The sequence below is a fragment of the Chaetura pelagica genome, unplaced genomic scaffold, assembly GCF_000747805.2.
Source record: "Chaetura pelagica isolate M959 unplaced genomic scaffold, ChaPel_1.0 scaffold425, whole genome shotgun sequence".
NCBI lineage: Eukaryota > Metazoa > Chordata > Aves > Apodiformes > Apodidae > Chaetura > Chaetura pelagica.
Window position 1 is genome coordinate 4,581,043 of NW_009953205.1, and position 6,575 is coordinate 4,587,617.

Below are 6,575 nucleotides of genomic sequence, written 5' to 3' on the forward strand. Positions count from 1 at the left end.
GTAGCTGCCACTTAGAGCTGAGAGCCAAATTTTTGTCGGCTAAGCTAGCAAATCCATGCCAGGAACATCTGGGGTGAAATGACTCTGCACACATTATTTTCTATTCTTCACAAACTGGACATATTATTCTGGTTGAATTAATGCAATCTGTTAAGTCTTACCCTATTTTTTCAGCATATTCTACATATTTAATTACATTGAGACCACGAAAAAGAAATGAAGTATAATTGCATCATACAAGTTGTTTGGTGTGGAAGAAATCTGGGATGTTAAATAGCTGTGTTTGTGTTTTTCTGGAGTTTTACATGGTTTGGAAGGCAGCAGCATTTGCTGAGAGAGTATTTTGCAGCTGCCAAAGTTGTAAACTGTTAAAATATCTAATGCTGATCTTAAACTGGTTAGTTCTAGGCTAAAGAAATTAAGGGGTAACTTATACCCCCTGTGTACCAGGGTTTTAAGTTGTTTATAGGCACAAGTGGTGAAAACTTGCAATGGTTTATAAAATTTAAGTTTGGTTTTCAAAGGTGAATGTAGACACTTAAGGCACATTTCTAAGGGAACAAAAATACTGTGGAAAATTTTTCAGCTCCAGGCTTACAGTAGTTGGTAATGCTGGATTCATTTGTTTATTTTTAAACTAGGGTTGGGTCTAGATTAAACGAATACTGGAAAACTTGTCAAATGGAGCATCACCTCATAGTACCAAGAGCATTCCCTGTTTTTTGGCCAATATTCATTTATAAATGCAGAGACAGTGCCCTTTAGAGCAAGGGGTATTGAACACTTAGTTATATCAGATTGCAATAGTGTTTGTGTTTTGCATGCATGGAGTTTGTCCACTGTAGTTCTGTGCAGGGTGGGTAAGGACAGGAAGATTGATTTCCACTCAATTTTTCACATCAGTTGAGGAAAGTCCCTTTTCAAGAGCCTTTCTGCTTCAGAAGCATTTCCTTTGGGAAGCACAGGTGCTTTCTTCTAGAAATAAAACCCCATGCTACTATCTTTTACGCTATTCTGTGTATTCTCAGTATTGTTTTTTTTTAACACAAGGAGTGAAATATGTACACTCAGAGCATATTTGCACCTCAATTTGAGGGAGAAATACCTATTATTCTTGTTACAGAATAGTGGGTGTTTTTGTTGAACATGGAGATGGAGATAAATAGAACATGTTCCTAACAAAATAATCCTGCTAGCTTAAAATCTGGAACTGTGTGTCTACTGTTTCAGAGAGCAAAAATAAATGGGTGAACTGTACTTCCTTTGTGGAAAAAGGAATATCTCCGATTTACTCTGCATTGCTTGCCTCAGGGGCAATGCAAGTAGAGAAGGCTGCCAGGCACCTGTTTGGCAAGGCTCCCTGTTTTTATGCATCATCATCACTGACAGATTTTTCTTATGTGACTAAGTTTGTGGATAATGTGGAAGGTGTAAGGTGGGAGTTAGTTGTGCTCTGCTGAGAAACTGCTTTCCCCTTCGGTAATGTGACATTAATTACTGAGGACACAGATGAATACTTCGTATGTGCAGAGGACTGTGAAAGCATTAATAAATAACATCTCTGGTGATCAACTCACAGAATGGCAAATATGTTGGTGTCACACTGAACAGATGGATTCTCTGCCAGTTGTGACGACTTCTGCAGTAAAAGGGTCAAATGTGTTTGATACTATTTACCTAACCAGGAATGTCTTCCTGCTTCTTTCAAACAGTGAATGAAGAGCAAAGCGATTCTGATACTGTCTTGGTTTTCTTCATCATTCCTGGGCTTTGGGAGGTGAAAAACATTTTATTGCTCTTAGGGGTTGCTGAAAGGTTAAAGATTGTGAAATCTCACCCAGAAAAAAAATAATCCCCCTGCTTTCCAAAGAAAAACAGAAAAGCTGCATGGATAGATATAACCTGAAAATCTATTTGAAGGGCAATTATTTGCTTTACGTGCAATGTGCCAAGCCATAGTGTCCCTAGAAGTTTTGTTTTTCTTCTGAAAGCAGGAATAACTGGAAACATGAAGGGATTAGAGAAATCTTTCTGTACCAGTTGTTTGTTTTGGAGCCTGCCTTGTTTTTTACTTCTGTTACATTTGATAAATAGCTACAGTGATAAAATTAAAGGAGGCTTTTCTGGAACAATCTAGCTGCAGGAGTGCCTGATGTGCTGAATTCTATACAGCATATTGTTAGTTTCCACTTTCTCTTTTCAAGGGGCATGAACAGCTGACTGTATCTAATTGTATTTGCTTCCTGTCACTACAGATTTTCCCCCATGAGCTAGGGCTGTGGTAAACTTCCTGACATATGGGTCAGTGGAGACAAACTGCAATCAGGAATTAATAATTAAAGTTACTGTGCTTGAGCTCTGTTGCTGATTATCCTGGTTGCCATTGTGTCAATCTGTCACAAAGGGTCCAGAATTCTCTAGGGAACTGCTCCACACAGCCTTGAATAAGGTAACTTTTAACTGTGTCATGGAAAGAAGAGGAAACCACTCTGTAGCATAATGGATCCAAAGTAAGTCTAGGCCTCTTGCACTCCCACAGATAAATGGTTTAGACCTATTGTCAGAAAGGACTGTTTGCATGATTCAGTCATGGAAAATGGACTTAGGATGAGTTCTGCAGAGTAACAAGGTTTCCAAGATAATGTCAGGGTGATAGAACATTCTCTGGGCCCATATGATCAATTATAGATTACTAATAAGAGGATGGGACCAATTTATGGGCCCGAGCATAACATACTTTCTGATCTGTAAGACATACATCTAAATGACACTCAGAAGCCACCTGTATTTTAGTTGTGTAAGATCTTAACAAGGAATTATGGGAGACGAGAACTTGGATAAATCCAAGTATTTCCCTGGTTTGTTCACTAGGCTGACATGAGGTTTCATGGGACTTTGTCCTGCAACACCCCAGTTTGCCCCTGTTTGAATATGAGGTGATTTGGGGAGCATAGGATTGAGCCACTACCTGCACAAGATGGGTGCACTCTAAAGCCACCCAAGTTAGAGCAGATGTGGAACTTAGCCACTTATGTGTAAAGCTACTCTTTTCTGCCTTTTTCACTTTCTCCAGTACAGGACAGACATTCATGGATCGGGGACACAATTTGGATATTTTTGTTAAAAGCCAGTACTGACAACATTCATTCTCACCCCTTAGGGCATCTGAGGTTAAAAACAAGTATGAGCAATCAATAAGCAACATTATCAAAATAGAAATTTGCTTCCCAGCTAATTTCCTTCTGTTTGTGTACATTGGTTCTTGTGGTTTGGGTATGTGGTAAGTATTCTATAGAAGAAATATATTCTCTGTTTTTTAAACCTTTGAAAATTAGGCTTTGCAAGTCCTGCCCAACATCTGCTCCATTAGGCCATTAATGGGTAGGCAGAATTAGACAAGTGTTACATAATGTATGTTCCCAAACCAAAGATATACATGTTTTCCCTTCTAAGTAGAATTTCATCCTGCCTTGCCTCACATCCCGATTTTGCACTATACCCCACTGCTACTTATCTGATTATGTTGAATATATTTTTTGAGTAGGACAAAGTATACTATTATTTAAAATTAAATCTTGAATATTCATAAGAGAGCTCTTTTTTTTTTTTTTTTTTTTAATGGATACTGTGACTGCTTTTATTTTCTGTGTCACTAGTTCTCTGTAATATAATGTAGTTTAACATTTCCCATAGGCCAAATTCTAGTCTTACATATGTCAAAATTCTGCTGAAGCAAGACTGTGAGTCTGTCTGTACAAAATCTTAGGTAAGCAGCAATTTGCAGATGACGGACTGATATGCACTTCTATTTAGTATCAGAAGGAAAGAAGAGTATCTAATGTTGACTATGTATGACTCTGTAAAATCTTTGCTAAGGCTGGAAACTTCTATTCCTAATTATATGATTGTACATTCTGGCATTTTCAAATCCTGTTTACAGAATCATGGTGTGAAAACTTGTGTGAACGCATTAGGAAAAATTCTGCAGGAGGGAAATGCTTTGGGTTTTGTATTACCTTCCAATTGTGTTTGGCTTGAAAAGTAGTATTAGCACATTGGGCTAAATTAACTTGTAGTTTAAATCCATCAAGTGCCAGAAACAAATTGGTAGAGAATTTGGCATATTGTCACAAAGTATTTTTGAAGGTGCCTTGTCATGACAAAGATACTGGTGAAGTATCTTTTAAAAATAAGCATACACTTAGAATAAGTAGATATATAAGAGAGATCAAGATGTTAATACATCCCAGTAAAATGAAACTTACTGGTGTGTGCAATTAGGTTGAAACTAGCATTGCTACTTTGAAAACCATAAACTGCTTTTTTCTGTAGTTCTGTACTACATATAAAAATCTGTACTCCATTTAATTGGTTTCTGATTTCTGATAGGATTCGAGTTTGTGCAATTTTTCAACCAATATTCTTAATAATCTGACAGTGAAATACTGTATAGTTTGAAATGAAAACCTACCCTTACTCCACAACTGCAGGTATAATTGTTCAGATATTTGTGGTTTCTTTAAAGCCTTTCTGATCCAGAATACGACTAAACCAGACTCTTTTATACACTAAGCTTGAAGACTTTTGTAACATAGAAGAACTGAAGACAGATAATATTTGCTTTCTGTTGAAATTACCAGAGCTTTCAAAGGTGGATACCACAGCTGGTAGAAACTCAGGGGAAAAAAAAAAAAAAAAAAAAGTTTTCTGAGCCCTCTTAATAGATTTTGTTAGGAACTTCCCCCAAAAAGTTTTCATCAGATATTTTGAGTCCTAAAAAATCTTAGAGACACTCAAGTGGCAAAACCATCACCTAACATACAGCACATGAATCAAAATAAAGATGCTTACAAATCCCATCTGATCTGGTTAAAGAAGCACAGAGGTTCACAAAGTACAAAGCCAAAAATGCTGTGAGACTGGGATCCCCTTATGTGCCATTTTATTTTACAGCTTTGATGTCTGTTAAGAGTCCGGCCTGTACTAGTGTCATGTTTCTGTATGGGCTGATGTGTTATAAAAGCTTAGACTGCCTCAACCCTCTTGCAGTTTGAAAAGTGAACTGAAATTTAATTCTAAATAACACTGACTAATTTTATCCTGGACCTAGTGTTTGTTGGAAATCTTCTCTGTTGTAAAAAGGGTAATGAAAAGTAGGGTGAGAACAGAAACGGAGACAACATTATAGCTACTTTGTAGCAAAGGGTACTTAAAAATGTTACTCCTTCCAGAAATACACAGTCTGACCCACTGTTTCAAGTTTGAGCTAGAGGATCAAATCTTTCTTTTAAATATAACTCTCCTATTCAGTAGGTAATTTGTATTTGTATTTTTGTGTCCAGGCTACTCTATTATTACCTTCTATTAATACTATTTATCTTACTGCTGAACATAACCACCAGCCTGTTTAAGGTACTACAACCATTTTCTTCAGTTTAAATTTAGCAAAGGACATAATTGTCTCCAGTAAGATTTAAGCTGCTCTTTAAAAATTAAAAGTGTTCTACTAAACTGCTGTCTACCTGATAGCAATCAGCAATGGATATTCATTGCATCGATTCACTACCTGCAGTAGTATGGGCTTTTGCTCATTTCAGAGGCAAGTAAGACTATTTATGAAGCAATTTAATGCAAGATTTTGATAAAGAGCAAAACCATCAAGCTAGGGTTTCATCAGTTACTTTAGGAAAGCAGACCAGTGTTACATTCTTTCACTTTTAACTGACCTAAAACATTTCCTTCTGAATTGATGTAAGAGCTTGACACACCTCCCAGCCCAGGATCTTGGACAGTTCCTCCAGCCCTAGCAGTGCTGTTCCTCTTCACTGAAGCTCTGAAAAGGCAAGTTACTTGTGCTAGCAATGTTTGCCAAGTCCACACACTGTCTGGCTGAAACTTTCCCATTTGGTTAAATACTGTTTATATTTCACTAATTATAGATAGTTCTGCGGGTTTTTTGTTTGTGGGGTGTTGTGTTTTTTTTTACCTCTTTTTAAGGATATAACATAATTTGCATTGACTGTGACAAACAACAGGAAAAGATGCTGCCTTGTATGTCTGTAAAGTATCAAAGCCAAGAAGCCAAAAGAGCTACAAGGCACCATTTAAAAAAACATTAATGTCTGAAAGCCGGTCTCTTTTAATTTCGTAGAGCTTAAGATCCCAGCTGCGGGCAGCTGGCGTTGTCTCTGCACCGGCAGGTACAGCTCAGCCCCGAGCAGCTGCTCTCCTGGTTTCTGCGCTTCTGGCATCTGAACACTCCCGCGGTACCGAGCACCGTGCTGATGCAGCAGAAGTTGTGCGGGTTTGAAGCACATCAGAAAACAAACGTCTTGGGTTTGAAATGCAATGTTCCCAGCACACAGGGCGCTGCTGGGGCTCCCTAATTGCTCCCAGAGCGGGGCCTGTCACGGCGCTGCCCTGTCCGCGCACGTTTTGCCGTCACACTTACCCGCTCTAAGTACGAAACACAAAGACAAGGTGTCAAACAGCACAATCCGCACAGAGGGGAGGCGAACCCCGCACCTCTGCGCTCCGCCAGGCGCCCGCCCTGCTGACACCAGATCCGAGCCGTG